The following is a 15700-nucleotide window of genomic DNA, read 5'->3' as shown; positions in this document are numbered from 1 at the left end:
AAAACATTAAAAAATCTTACCAAGCACAAACCTTTGAACGGTAGTGTATTATAAATATTAATCAATAATATACATGTATTGTGTTTTCAGCCATTATTATATTAATTGATTGATTAAATTGAATATTTAGGCTTACTTATACTTATGTTGTGTTTGTCACAATGCAAGACCATTGAAATTGACTAGCAAAATAAAAAAGTTGGTGAAAAACTTAAAATATATGGTGAGCAGATGATTTTAGATCTATAAACTTTAATCTTGTATCTTGATGTTGAAAGTGAAATAAGCTGTCAAGATGTTTAGTTTAAGTTAGTATCCATTGCCTAGAGGTTTTGTTGTTCCAGGTTATGTTTCATAATAATGTTTCACTGCTGACCCATTCTTTGCCGTGCCTTTGATCAATATTGTTTGATAATTAATGGAGTTGTTACGCTCACTAATCCAATTACATGCTTTGCTCCCTGAAAGGTCTCGGTCTGATCAAGATTAATTTGTAGTGGAGGGCCACTTCAGTATCCACCTTTGAACTGAGAGATATATTCATCCACTGACCTCCATCGATTTCATTCCGCAGAACCCTTTCTGACAACAGCACAACACTCAGGTCCGAGCGTCTTTGTGTGGTGGGAAATTTTCAACCCTGTAGATCTTTATTGGAGCATTCAGAGAAGAAAATGGAAACTGCTTTGGCTTTCGGAGCCATCAAATATATAAGCTGAACTTAACTCATTCTACATAGACTTTAACGACCTCTGGACCAGATTAGACCCTCTAAATGATGTAACAGACCAAGCAGTTTCCCAAAGGAAGACTTAAAGGAATATTCCAATTTCAGTACGAGTTAAGATCAATCAACAGATTTTGTGGCGTAATGCTGATTACCTCCTTCCGTCGTTTTCTATTTTTATTTTTATTTTTTTAAATCAAGGTTACAGTGAGGAACTTAAAAGCAGAATTGTGAAAGTTATAATTTTATAAAAACGCTAAAACTTGTGTATTGTCTATTAAGCTTAAAGGGTTCGTTCCCCCAAAAATGAAATTTCTGTTATTTATTACTCACCCTCATGTCGTTCCAAACCCGCAAGACCTTCGTTCATCTTCAGAACACAAATTAAGATATTGTTGATGAAATCCGAGAGGTTTTTTTTTATCTCCCATAGAAAGCAACGAAATTACCACATTCAAGGTCCAGAGATGTAATAAAGACATTGTTAAAATAGTCAACGTGACTACAGTAGTTCAACCTTAATGTTATGAAGTGAAGAGAATACTTTTTGTGTGCAAAAAAAAAAAAAAAAATAATGACTTTATTCAACAATTTTTCCTCTTCCCTGTCAGTCTCCTACGCAGTTGACACAGTGAACACAGTGCAGAGCTTCCAGGTTTTACGTCAGAACGCCGACTTATTATTTGCTGGCTCCTGCGTCAACATCACACGGATGCATCGTGCTGCTCACGTGAACAGCATTGGCCAATACTGAGCCGGTGTTCGGACGTAAACAAGGAAGCTCTGCATGCAATCACTGACGGAAATTGTTAAATAAAGTCGTTATTTTGTTTTGTTTTTGCGCACAAAAAGAATTCTCGTTGCTTCATAACATTAAGGTTGAACCACTGTAGTCAAGTTGACTATTTTAACAATGTCTTTACTACTTTTCTGGACCTTGAATGTGGTAATTTCGATGCTTTCTATGGCAGATAACAAAAAAAATCTCAGATTTCATCAACAATACGAATGAAGGTCTTGCGGGTTTGGAATGACATGAGGGTGAGTACTTAATGACAGAAATGTAATTTTTGGGTGAATTAACCCTTTAAATAATCTCTTTTAAAGTCATTTTATGATTTATTTATTGCACTGTCATGGCAACAAAGCTTTAAAATTAATTATAACTTAGCAGTGATAGATTAGTTATAAAACATTAGTAAATGCTGTTTTCACACTAAAATCATGTTAAGAAATTGTTTACATTTTGTGGCTACATTGAAAAAGTACGGAAGAGGATTAGGGCCAAGCAATAATAAAAAATAAAACCATCTCGAGATTAAAGTTGTTAAATTTCGAGAAAAAAGTCGAGATAAAATGTTGAGAATAAACTCGTTAAATTACGAGAAAAAACTCGTTAAATTTCGAGAAAAAAGTTGAGAGAAAATGTTGAGAATAAACTCATTAAATTATGAGAATAAAGTCATTAAATTACGAGAAAAAAGTTGTTAAATTATGAGAACAAATTCGTAATTTAACGAATTTGTTCTTGTAATTTAACGTCTTTTTTCTCATAATTTAATGAGTTTATTCTCAACATTTTATCTCGACTTTTTTCTCGAAATTTAACGACATTTTTCTCATAATTTAACAAATTTGTTCTCATAATTTAACGACTTTTTTTCTCGTAATTTAATGACTTTATTATCAACATTTTATCTCAACTTTTTTCTCGTAATTTAACGAGTTTATTCTCAACATTTTATCTCGACTTTTTTCTCGAAATTTAACGAGTTTTTTCTCAACATTTTATCTCGACTTTTTTCTCAAAATTTAACGAGTTTTTTCTCGTAATTTAACAAGTTTATTCTCAACATTTTATCTCGACTTTTTTCTCAAAATTTAACGAGTTTTTTCTCGTAATTTAACGAGTTTATTCTCAACATTTTATCTCGACTTTTTTCTCGAAATTTAACGTGTTTTTTCTCGTAATTTAACGAGTTTATTCTCAACATTTTATCTCGACTTTTTTCTCGAAATTTAACAAGTTTTTTCTCGTAATTTAATGAGTTTATTCTCAACATTTTATCTCGACTTTTTTCTCGAAATTTAACAACTTTAATCTCGAGATGGTTTTATTTTTTTATTATTGCTTGGCCCTAATCCTCTTCCGTAAAAAAGTGATATTTGACATTAAAAAAATGGTCCCATTCGTTTCCAGTGTAAGTGATTCACTTTAACTTTTAAAATAAAGTTTTGCTTTATTTTTTAAAGAGAGTGGAAATTAATATTTGTAATAAACATTATACGCCACAAATGCTGTCAACTGAGCTTAGCTTCTACTAAACCCAGAACCTTTTGTATTGTTTACATTAATCTATTGTCTTAATTTGAGATATGCTCAATAATATTTCCAATTATCATTGCAACAAAATTGAAGCTGCTAATAATCACATTAAGATTGTGTTTCATTCAGACACAGTAGACTAAGATATCTGTACAGGTCAACTCTACATGAGTGGTGAAGTTTATCAAAGTGTAGCAGAACCTCTCCATTCCTCACCTATTGAACCTCCAGGCTTAAATAGGTTTCACCTTTGTGACATTACTGGCATAAATCCTCACATCCCATGAAGGCTGTCTGCAAGTGACTTCAGTGGCCGTCATAAAGTGAAACAGACAGTCTTAATTGCTGTTCCAGACTCAAGGAAACGGGACTAAAATATTTGCATAATTTCACAGAAGGCAGAGGAAATTGCTAAAACATGTGAGCCAGAATCCATGTGCAACCCAATACCTATTCAACCTGGCTCTTGGGTGCCACCCAGTGCTGAATGTGCCAAGAAGAAGGGCACGTGTATGTGTGTGTGTGTCCAATCAGAAGGAAAAGGTCACGGTCCGATCTTATCTCACCACTCTCCCAGAATCCCGAGCGAGAGCCTGTCAAAGCTGCACCAAAGTCTGCGTATTAAATGCACAGAGAGTGTTGCGTTTCTTATTTTGTGACATTTCAGATATATTGCTGCGATTACGTTGAGTTTCACTCCTTACTCGTTAAAGGTGATGTCCAATGTTTCTAGCATTTGCTTAATAAGAACATGGGTGAAACTGAGCAACAATGCATCTAAGATTTGCCATCAATCACATTAATTTCATAAACAGCATTTGTACCACAGTGAAACAGAGAGAGTTATGCCATGGCTGTCAGCCCATAGCCTTTCTTTTCCCACACAGACGCAGACAGCCGTGGGCGGAAGGCACAGCTGAGCGGAGTAATTAAGCCCACATCGGACATGTGGAAAAGGCATAGAGACCTAGAGTCCTCGCAGGAGCTCATATGAACACTTCATATGGATCTATAGGGAGACACAGTTCACATAGATACCAGCCACACAGAGATGATGGTAACAGTTTGTCACCTTGTAAAGTGAAGAGAGGAAAGTAAGCTGTCATGAATCATGAGGGAATACAGTGTCTTTTTGTTTGCCATCAGAGGAATAAAGGCCAGTGAATGAAGCAAAAAAAAGCCTGGGGAACCAGAGAATTGTGGGGTATGAAATAGACAGTGAAGTTTGTTTAAGACTCTATAGACAGTTAACGTAAATCTTTCGTTTTCAGTTGAGGATTCGGGGTATTACGCTTTTGTTCCATGTTCATGGGAATGATTTTTAAAGAAAGTTTTTGTTAAAGATAACTTGAACATAGGCCAGAATATGAAAGGGTGAAAGGAAATAGATTAGACAGGATTAAATACCCATTCATCTGGAGTTAATATTATATTTTATTAATTTATTGGATTTTACATAAACAGTGCAATCTTTATTTGTTTGTTTGTTTGTTTAAAGTGCATAAACTGCAATGGCAACATATTTACTAAATAAATTCCTAGATGGGCATCAAAAAAGTCATGTGACTGAATAATTTGTTCAGATATTTGGCTACTATCCACTTTATTTTTAACATAAGAGCATTATTTTTTATTTGTATTTTTGTTCGTTTTTATTTTTTATTTGTCTTTTCAATTAGGTTAGTTTTCATTACTTTTTAATTCTATCATTCTTAGTTTTTTATCGTTTCAGGTTAATTAGTAGGCTATATTTTTGTTTTATCTTTAGTATTTTTAGGCTGATTAACGGAAAGTTAATGTACAAACTGGTACCATTTAAAATGTTCTTTTGCGTTTAGTGCAGGAGGAAATTTGAAATATAAATGCTTATGAAATGCTAAAACTAAAATTAATTTCTGATTAGTTTTAATTTTATTTCAGTCATGTTAGTTTTTAGTTTAGTTTAATGGCAATAACACTGTCTGACACTCTTAAAAATGAATGAAGAACCTTTAACATCCATGGAACCTTTCCATTGCACAAAACATTCTTTATAGTGGAAAAAAATTCTTTAGGGTTCTTTAGTTCTTTGGGGAACCAAAAATGGTTCTTCAGGCATTGCTGCAAAAACCCCGTTTTGGAACCTTTACTTTAAAGTGTACATTTAATAATGTAATATATACCGTATTTCTAATATTTCTCATATTGAATGGAATCACATCTACTAAAAGAGAAATTTGAAGAAAATGTGTTCTTGTAGTCTAAATCAATCTCTCTGTGTCTTGTCATGAATGGCCTTGCTGGTCCTCTCTGTATTAGCTATCTGTCAGTATAGGTTCTGAGCAGCCTTGGACCTTTTTGTTTGTCTCTTTCTGCACCAGTTGCTGGGCAAACAGTCAGTCCTCATCTCTGCTCACTCATCCCCTGACTTGAGCTTTGATCTGAGGACCCCTAAGGGCCCCTAAGGTCCCAAACCAGAGAGGAGGTCAGGGAACTCTGTCCATCCTGCCCTTGCCGCAGTGGCTACACACATTACACAATGCAAACACCACCATGGCTACTGTTAAAACACATTGCGGCATTTCTGCAGAATTATATTACATTGCTTCTTTCAGGTTTCCCAACACTTTCGAATTGAAAGGCTACTGTTAAAACACTGTCCTGACACAAACCTCACCCTTTTTGTTGTTTTTGTTAGCAAACCAGTCTCATTGGAAATAGGTGCCTGAGGTGACATTTCTGCAAAATAAATGTTTTGCTTCTTGCACGTGTTTCGCGACACTTTCAAAGTGAAATGTCCAGTGACTGAAGCTAAAAGGTTAATGCTGTATCATGTTTGAAATTACGTACTACCTACACTAAACCCAACCCTAAACTTAACCAATAGTGTGAGCAATAGCAAATGAGCATAGGCCTAATTTGCGAAGGGACATGTCCCCACCACTTTTTGAAACATCTTACGGTACGGATGTAACTAATGTAAAAGAAACATCTCCAGTTGATTAGCAATTCATTCGTTTGTGTTAAATAAGAGGCGATCTGGCACTAGAATGTGTTTTTTTTTTTTTTAAATCATGCTGAGTGCTCGCTGCCTATGAGCGCTTCAATCTATCACTTAACGCCATTGTGGAGACTCTCTATTCCTTCCGGTGAAATCTCAAAACGAAATGCACACAAACGTGTCCCTGCTCTTGATATACAATCACGGATGATCATCTTTGGTTTTAATGAAAAAAAAAAAAAACTATATTAGGGTGGATTAGAACTCAGAACCTCTGACACACTTAACAAAAATTCTACCTCCAGTCTATTATACGACGCACAAACATTTGATGCGGATTTACATATCTATTCACTAATGTAAAATACTCTTGACGCTAACAATATATTGTATAATAGTAGAGATAAGGATGAAACTATCACATTAAACATGAGTGTCAATAAATTAAACTCAATGTACTACTGAAATTGATTTCTGGACATCGTAATGTTTTTTGTGCATTTATTATTGTACATTTCTGATATAAGCAGCAATTCCCAATAAATATGGAGCGGATTATGTGATGAAAATGTCAAAATGTATTGGTTTCCAAATCATGTACTGTGGTAAAAGTGTTTTCAAGTAGTATTATAGGTCATAACAATAGTATTCTAAAAGGAACGGCACAAAAAAAAAAAACACACGTTAATTTAAAGCCTTAGTTCACCCAAAAATTATTTATCATTAATTACTCAACCTCACGTCGTTCCAAACCTGTAAGACTTTCATTCATCTTCGAACACATATGAAGATCAGATGAAATCTGACTTCCCTTTCATGGGAACTGTCGACGCTACGTCATATGACGTCATATGACGTCATATGACGTAGCGTCTCGTTCCCTTATTCAGGGAACCAGGATTACACAAGTAACCCGAGACATTCCCTTTCATGGGAACTATCGACGCTACGACATATGATGTAACGTCTTGTTCCCTTATTCAGGGAACCAGGGTTACACAAGTAACCCGAGACATTTTCTGTCCCATAGACATATGTGACTACCACTTTGACGCTTCCAAAAGTTCCTAAAGAGATCATAAAACTAATTCATATGAATTGAGTGGGTTAGTCCAAAATTTTCTGAAGAGAAAAATGGTTTTATATAATGAATAGATAATCTGCCCCCTAAACATTATTTGTGTGAAAAGGAATAAAAGGTTGTTGTTGTTCTACTGCCACTAGTGTTTATTTCAAATGAACTGGAAACTGCAGTCAATTGTATGTATAGGTTAAAAAAAAATGTCTTCAGACTTTCTAAAACACATTTCAGCTTTTTGCCTGTTGTTATATTAAGTTCACATTTATGGAGCCCCGCACATGACACACTGGAAAAAAATGTAGGCTAAATCGTGTGCACGATTTATTAATTCGTTTGGTAATTCATGTGCACTATTTATAAATCGAGGGAACGAATTAGTTAATCGTGCACACGATTTAGTAAATTGAGGGAACGATATCCTTTTTTTCCTGCATGTCATGTGCAGGGCTCTGTACACATTAAAACTGTTTTGGAAACTTTTCACCATGCATTTCACCAGAAAAAACTAAATCATAATTTGTGTGTAAGTTTTTTGGAGTTTTGCAAAAATTAAGGTAGAAGCATGTTTTTCCAATGAGCCAATTTGTTTTTTGTCCTTCTTAGATCCCAGATGTGTATGTGACTGATTTGTCCCAATCCAGGTGCCTTTCTAATGAAGATGGACGACTTTGGTTGACATCAATGATTCATGGCTGACTCGGAGATGGTGACAAATATCTGAGTGACCAAGCCAGCAGTGAATAATAGGCTAATTTAATCTACATATGGCAATATTCGTGTCGCCCCTTAGGTAGAACCCTAATTTTGTGGTTAGCAGCTGTCATCAAATTCCTCTGGTCAGGTTACTACCCTTACCACAAAGACAATGGGACGGGAAAGAGACCATCCCATCCTGTAGGATTATGACGCACTAATCAAGCTAATCCAGATGACTTCTGAATTCCCACACAGGTAGAAATCGCACACCTATGGCCCATTCACAACAACAGACCTGTCCACACACAGACGCATGTCATGGGAACACTCGGTCACCCACAGTGACACACTCAGACATCAGCGCCTGCTCTTTTGAAGTCAGTATAATTAACAGGCCATCCGATACACTATCAGCCCAAGAGGCTCCTGGTCTGAGAGGCACGTAGCAGATCCATCAGTGGTTGCTAACTGGCTGCACTGTCAAGTGCTCCCATTGTGACCCTTCCATGGCCCATAGGCCTCAGTAAGACGTGGGGTCACACCACCAAGCCTTAGGCCCATCGCTTACACAGAGATATACAATGTATCGCGTGCAGTTTATATGACGTTGTCGTAGTCTCTGATAAGTTATTCATGGCCATGTGTGAATAAAAGATGATTGCCTGCAAACTAGTGCATGTCACACAAATGTTAATGAGACAGACATACAGCTGATGACTCACAATATGCATAATGGAGGACAGTGACCGTCTACGCTGAGGTGAGACTGACCTCAAAAATATGGCCCACGTATCCAGTCACATTTGAAAGTCACTGTTTATAGAGTGTTTCAATGTTGGTTTGGTTTCCAGAGTATTGCTATGTGGTTGCTAGGTGTCTTCCGGCTTCTAGGTGTTTACTTACTCATCAAAAGAGCTTGTTAATATTCTGGACTTTAGATATGACTCAGGTGTTGTTGTTCAATGAAGATCACATTAAAATGTTTTGGAAACTTTTCACCATGCCTTTTCCCCAGTATATATAAACATATATACACTGTAAAAAATAAATCTGTAAAATAACTGAATAACTGAAAAAGTAATGGCAGCTCATTACCTGGACATTATCCAGTAATTTTACGGACATTTCTGTTAACCCCAAAACACAACTCAATGAAGTGCAAAATTTTAAATACTGGTAAAACGACTGTAAAAAACAAAAACAAAAAAAACCCGTAAAATTCTGTTAAATTAATACAGTATATTTTACGGAAGAGGATTAGGGCCAAGCAATAATAAAAAAATAAAACCATCTCGAGATTAAAGTTGTTAAATTTCGAGAAAAAAGTCGAAATAAAATGTTGAGAATAAACTCATTAAATTACGAGAAAAAACTCGGTAAATTTCGAGAAAAAAGTTGAGATAAAATGTTGAGAATAAAAGTCATTAAATTACGAGGAAAAAGTCATTAAATTACGAGAACAAAGTCGTTAAATTATGAGAACAAATTCGTAATTTAACGAATTTGTTTTCGTAATTTAATGACTTTTTTCTCATAATTTAATGACTTTATTCTCAACATTTTATCTCGACTTTTTTCTCGAAATTTAATGACATTTATCTCATAATTTAACGAATTTGTCCTCGTAATTTAACGAATTTGTCCTCGTAATTTAACAACTTTTTTCTCGTAATTTAATTACTTTATTCTCAACATTTTATCTCGACTTTTTTCTCGAAATTTAACAAGTTTTTTTCTCGTAATTTAACAAGTTTATTCTCAACATTTTATCTCGACTTTTTTCTCGAAATTTAACGAGTTTTTTTCTCGTAATTTAACGAGTTTATTCTCAACATTTTATCTCAACTTTTTTCTCGTAATTTAATGACTTTATTCTCAACATTTTATCTCGACTTTTTTCTCGAAATTTAATGAGTTTTTTTCTCGTAATTTAAAGAGTTTATTCTCAACATTTTATCTCCACTTTTTTCTCGAAATTTTATTAGTTTTTTTCTCGTAATTTAATGACTTTATTCTCAACATTTTATCTCGACTTTTTTCTCGAAATTTAATGAGTTTTTTTCTCGTAATTTAAAGAGTTTATTCTCAACATTTTATCTCGACTTTTTCTCGAAATTTAACGAGTTTTTTCTCGTAATTTAACGAGTTTATTCTCAACATTTTATCTCAACTTTTTTCTCGAAATTTAACGAGTTTTTTTCTCGTAATTTAATGACTTTATTCTCAACATTTTATCTCGACTTTTTTCTCGAAATTTAACGAGTTTTTTTCTCGTAATTTAACGAGATAATTCTCAACATTTTATCTCGACTTTTTTCTCGTAATTTAATGACTTTATTCTCAACATTTTATCTCGACTTTTTTCTCGAAATTTAACGACTTTTTTCTCGTAATTTAATGACTTTATTCTCAACATTTTATCTCGACTTTTTTCTCGAAATTTAACGAGTTTATTCTCAACATTTTATCTTGACTTTTTTCTCGAAATTTAATGACATTTTTCTCATAATTTAACGAATTTGTCCTCGTAATTTAACGAATTTGTCCTCGTAATTTAACAACTTTTTTCTCGTAATTTAATTACTTTATTCTCAACATTTTATCCCCACTTTTTTCTCGAAATTTAACAAGTTTTTTTCTCGTAATTTAACAAGTTTATTCTCAACATTTTATCTCGACTTTTTTCTCGAAATTTAACGAGTTTTTTTCTCGTAATTTAACGAGTTTATTCTCAACATTTTATCTCGACTTTTTTCTCGTAATTTAATGACTTTATTCTCAACATTTTATCTCGACTTTTTTCTCGAAATTTAACGAGTTTTTTTCTCGTAATTTAAAGAGTTTATTCTCAACATTTTATCTCCACTTTTTTCTCGAAATTTAATGAGTTTTTTTCTCGTAATTTAATGACTTTATTCTCAACATTTTATCTCGACTTTTTCTCGAAATTTAACGATTTTTTTCTCGTAATTTAACAAGTTTATTCTCAACATTTTATCTCAACTTTTTTCTCGAAATTTAACAAGTTTTTTTCTCGTAATTTAACAAGTTTATTCTCAACATTTTATCTCATCTTTTTTCTCGAAATTTAACGAGTTTTTTTCTCGTAATTTAACGAGTTTATTCTCAACATTTTATCTCGACTTTTTTCTCGTAATTTAATGACTTTATTCTCAACATTTTATCTCGATATTTTTCTCGAAATTTAACGAGTTTTTTCTCGTAATTTAACGAGTTTATTCTCAACATTTTATCTCCACTTTTTTCTCGAAATTTAACGAGTTTTTTTCTCGTAATTTAACGAGTTTATTCTCAACATTTTATCTCCACTTTTTTCTCGAAATTTAACGAGTTTTTTTCTCGTAATTTAACGAGTTTATTCTCAACATTTTATCTTGACTTTTTTCTCGAAATTTAGCGAGTTTTTTCTCGAAATTTAACAACTTTAATCTCGAGATGGTTTTATTTTTTTATTATTGCTTGGCCCTAATTCTCTTATGTAACATTTTGTCCTATTTTTATGGATTTTTTTTTTCGAGTGTGTATGTGTGTGTATGTGTGTGTGTATATATATACATGTATATATATATATATATATATATATATATATATATATATATATATATATTTTTTTTTTTTTTTTTTTTTTTTTTTAATGATTGTATTGCTTTACTCTTGTCCCAGACCCAGATTTCAATGTTACTTTATAAAAATTCATAATAAAAATGTGAATTATTACATATTTAAAATGTTTAAAAAAAAAATCTGTTTTGATCTATATATTTTTTTTTTTTTTTTTGTTATGAACAATTTTGCAAATTTTTTTCTAAATATACCATTCAAAAGGTGGGAGTCAGTAAGATTTTTTTTTTTAAAAAGAAATGAATACCTTTATTCAGCATGGATGCGTTAAAAGAAATGTTGTTCTTTTTATCTTTCTATCCATCAAAGAATCCTGAAAAAAAATTATATAATTTCCACAAAAATACTAAGCAGCACTATTGTTTCAACATTGATAAGAAATGTTTCTTGATAGATATCATATTAGAATGATTTCTGAAGGATCATGTGACTGAAGACTAATGATGCTGAAAATTATGCATCACAGGAATAAATAAAATGTAAAAATATATTAAAATAGGAAACAGTTTATTTTAAATTGCAATAATATTTCACAATATTACTGTTTTTACTGTATTTTTATCAAATAAATGCTTAGTGGGCATAAGTACGAAGCTCCTAAAGGGACATGGTAAAGGGACATGGTGAAGGGGAAAAAAATGAGATGGAGGAAAAATTTGTCAATGTTTTTGCTTTCTCTCTCAAATGTTTAACGTTCCACCAAGAAACATTTTTCCCCTCACAAAAACTTTTGCGTTCCGCCGAGGAACTTTGCTAGGAAACGCAGTTTCTGGGGGGAACGCAAAACATTTTGTGAGCGAATACAAAGTGTCTCGGGCGAACGCAAAAGGTTTTGTGAGCGAGCGCAAAGTGTCTCGGGGGAATGCAAAACATTTGCGAGATAACGCAAAAGCATTTCCTCCCATCTCATATTTTTTCCACCTCCATGTCCCTTTAAGGGGCTCCGTACGTAAGAGAATAAATGACCCAAATCTTTTGAGCAGTAGTGTATTTAACTATGCATATTTATAAAGTGTTATCCATGAAATTAGCCATTTTATTTCAAAGATGTGGTGGAATGTTCTTGACTTTTTAGGAAAAAATGTCTAAATTATTTTGTAATGTGTGTATATCTACTGTTGGACATTGTTAGTAGACAAATTAAAAACTAGTGAGAGTGTGAAACAGAGTTTTAAGAGAGTTTATTTTATAAAAGTCCACAGGCCCAAAACTGCACATAGTTGTAGAAACCCTAATTATGAAACTGATGATTGTTTATGGTGTGGTAATATCAAGTCAAACATTGAACGATCTTCAATTTTGCCATGATTTTCTCATTTTTTCCTGATAGTTCTTAAATGTTGGAATTTTTGGTTTTGTCTATAGTACTCATTAAGTTTTAAATATGTATATATTCTTTCTTTCTCTGTTTGTATAATAGTGAAACTTTAAAACTGAGTCATTTGTTTGACCATTTAAAGAAATGGAATTGAGTAATTACAATTCATTTGTCAAACACAATCTCCTCGGACTACACATTGCACCTGATATCCGTGAAATCTCTGATGCGGTCACTAAAAGTTCACCGTGGAGAAAAACACAACGCTGAATTAACGTCCAAGCTGTTTAGACATCTCCATCAAAACCTATGACAGAATATTTCTGTCTTTTGAAGTCATAGCTTATTCCTGACTTGTCAAAATAAGACTGATGGTTGGGGGAAAAAAAATTAGTGGGAAACTTGTTTTTGTTCTCCAAATGGATTGGCTGGAATTTGAAGTAAGGGTGTGATATTGATTTAATTAACCACAGAGGTGGTCAGTGTCATTAAATAAAACCTCATTCCCTCCCTGTCTGAACGCTACGTCACCTCAAAATAAATCACTTGAGCGCCCACCGTCACAAATGTCAGTAGAATGTATAAAAAGGGTGTAATTGTAATATATAACCGTAATATCTCATTGTAACCAAATGACTATTGAGGAAGTCATGACTATGAAAGTTCTTTGTTTGATGTGGTGGACATAGCTAAAGGCTACAGCCATGAATCTGAGAAAAGACAGGAACGAGAGAGGAAAAAAGAGTTTAATCCACATTCACAGGTGTGTCACACCTTTGTTACCTTCTCTGAAGTTCACAACAGACTTCGAGACAAAGACCAGAGCTCCATGTGCCCATTGTAGCCTGGAGAACAATACAGTGACTGTGACTTACTAATCCCTGTGGAGCGCTGACAGCTCAGGCCTGAAGCCACACTAGGCCTCATCTTCACTCAGAGCAGTGTCTGTGAACCACAGCGATGGGAACGGGGAGTATTTATAGTAGCCAGAATCTCGCCAAAAGGAGGGAACCAAAAGCCATTGTGGGAGAAAAAATATTATCCCCATTGTCAAACCGTGGCCGTCATTATAGCATCACTTGATGGATGAGAAAGTATGTGTCTGGAGGGGAAATGGCTCACTGCGTGAAAGCTTTTCAGGAGATGTTTGTAATGAAACTGGCCCATAAAGAAGAGAAAGAATTGCAGTTCGTATTTCATAAAGCAGGTGTCTCTCAGATTTGACTCACCTCACCCATCCTGGATGTACCTGTGTCCTATAAATGACTACAAAAACATCTTGGTTCCAGGGTTGGGCGATTGTTCAAGACTTAGCATTGGAATTTGAATTGGCTGGCCGAAACACACAGGAAGCAAAACTGTAATTTGATTCAGAATTAAAGGAAGTTGAATTTTACAATTCAGAGTACTTCAGCAGGTATGCATTCTGGGAAATGGAGTGTTTGTCCACCTGGGTTCATAAATTTGATAAGTACATGGAAGGCAAAAAATTATGCTCCTCCAAACCTGTATAACGTTTTTTCTTCTGTGGAACACAAAAGAAGATATTTGAACAAAGATATAAACAACATTGGACCACATTGACTTTCATTGACAAAAAACACTGAGACAAATATCATTTTGTTTATATTATATTTCATTTTATGGACAAAAACATTCTTCAAAATATAATCTTTTGTGTTCCACAGAAGAAAGAAAGTCAAACAAGTTTGGAACGGACTAAATGATGACAGAATTTTCAGCTCTGGATGAACTATCCTTGCATCATTTGTACAGTATGTCCATAAGGTCTATAAAACCTATAAAGAAGTTGTTTTAAAATGTTTTAAAAACTTTTTTTAAGCCATCATTCAAAGTTTGGCTTGACAAACCTTCCTTTTTATAGTTAAATATTATAGACAAAAAAATGCTGGGTTAAAAACAACCCAAGTTGGGTTGAAAATGGACAAACCCAGCAGTTGGGTTAAATGTTTGCCCAATGTGCTGGGCAGTTTTATTTAACTCAACTATTGTTCAAAAAATTACTATATGGCTGCCTTAAAATGAACACAAAATAAGTTGGAAATTAAAAATCAGTTTTTAATAATAATAATAAGCAATACAGTAATTTTTAAACAATAGTTGAGTTAAATAAAACTACCCAATATGTTGGGTAAATATTTAACCCAATCACTGGGTTAAAATAACCCATTTGCTGGGTTAAAACCAACCTGATCTCAAGGCAATTCGTACGTATTTTACAAGGTGGCTAATTCGTACTAATTCATATGACCTCACTCGTACAAATTCATACGTTTTTTGATAAATCGTACGTATTTTACGAGTTGACAAATTCGTATGAATTCATACGAATGACCTAGCCCAAGCCCCGCCCCTAAAGCTACCCATCACTGGGGTTTAGACAAATCGTACAAATTCATACGAATTGTAAAATAAAATATAAAATATGTACGAATTGGTCATGAGATAGCGTTGGTTAAAACATCCCAGTCACTAGGTTTGTCCATTTTCAAACCAATTTGGGTTGTTTTTAACCCAGCATTTTTAGAGTGCACATATTGCATATGCACTTATTATATTAATATTTCTTTGAGTTTTAGTGAATTTTACTTCCGTATATTAAAATCGGCAATTCTGTTTGGTGCCTTAATTCAAATTCTGTAATTGTAACTGTAATTTCAAAAGAATTCTCAATTAAATTCCAAATGGCTCACAATGCAGTATGGTTTTAGCATTCTGTACTGTTAGTACTGTTTGTCCGTAGCATCAGTTATTATATTTTGTGCCATTTCTGTGTTGTGAAAATCGACACTTGGAACGTTTTCACAGGTGACATTATTCCCAAACACACCTTAGCCCTGGAGACTAGTAAAATGCGCGGCGTTGTGAACAACAATGCCCTTCAGGAGCTCTCCTAAACCCTTTTGTTC

The 15700-nt window shown here is 33.7% G+C and overlaps 1 protein-coding gene across 3 annotated transcripts in view; it reads right to left on the bottom strand.

Moving 5' to 3' along the window:
• The window catches only part of eya1 (EYA transcriptional coactivator and phosphatase 1), a 137201-nt gene that overhangs the window by 118195 nt on the left and 3306 nt on the right, over nucleotides 1-15700 (bottom strand). The window lies entirely within an intron of this gene.

Source organism: Megalobrama amblycephala, linkage group LG22, assembly GCF_018812025.1.
Source record: "Megalobrama amblycephala isolate DHTTF-2021 linkage group LG22, ASM1881202v1, whole genome shotgun sequence".
Lineage (NCBI taxonomy): Eukaryota > Metazoa > Chordata > Actinopteri > Cypriniformes > Xenocyprididae > Megalobrama > Megalobrama amblycephala.
The sequence above is the reverse complement of the archived record's forward strand: the minus strand, read 5'-3'. Positions and strand labels throughout refer to the sequence as shown.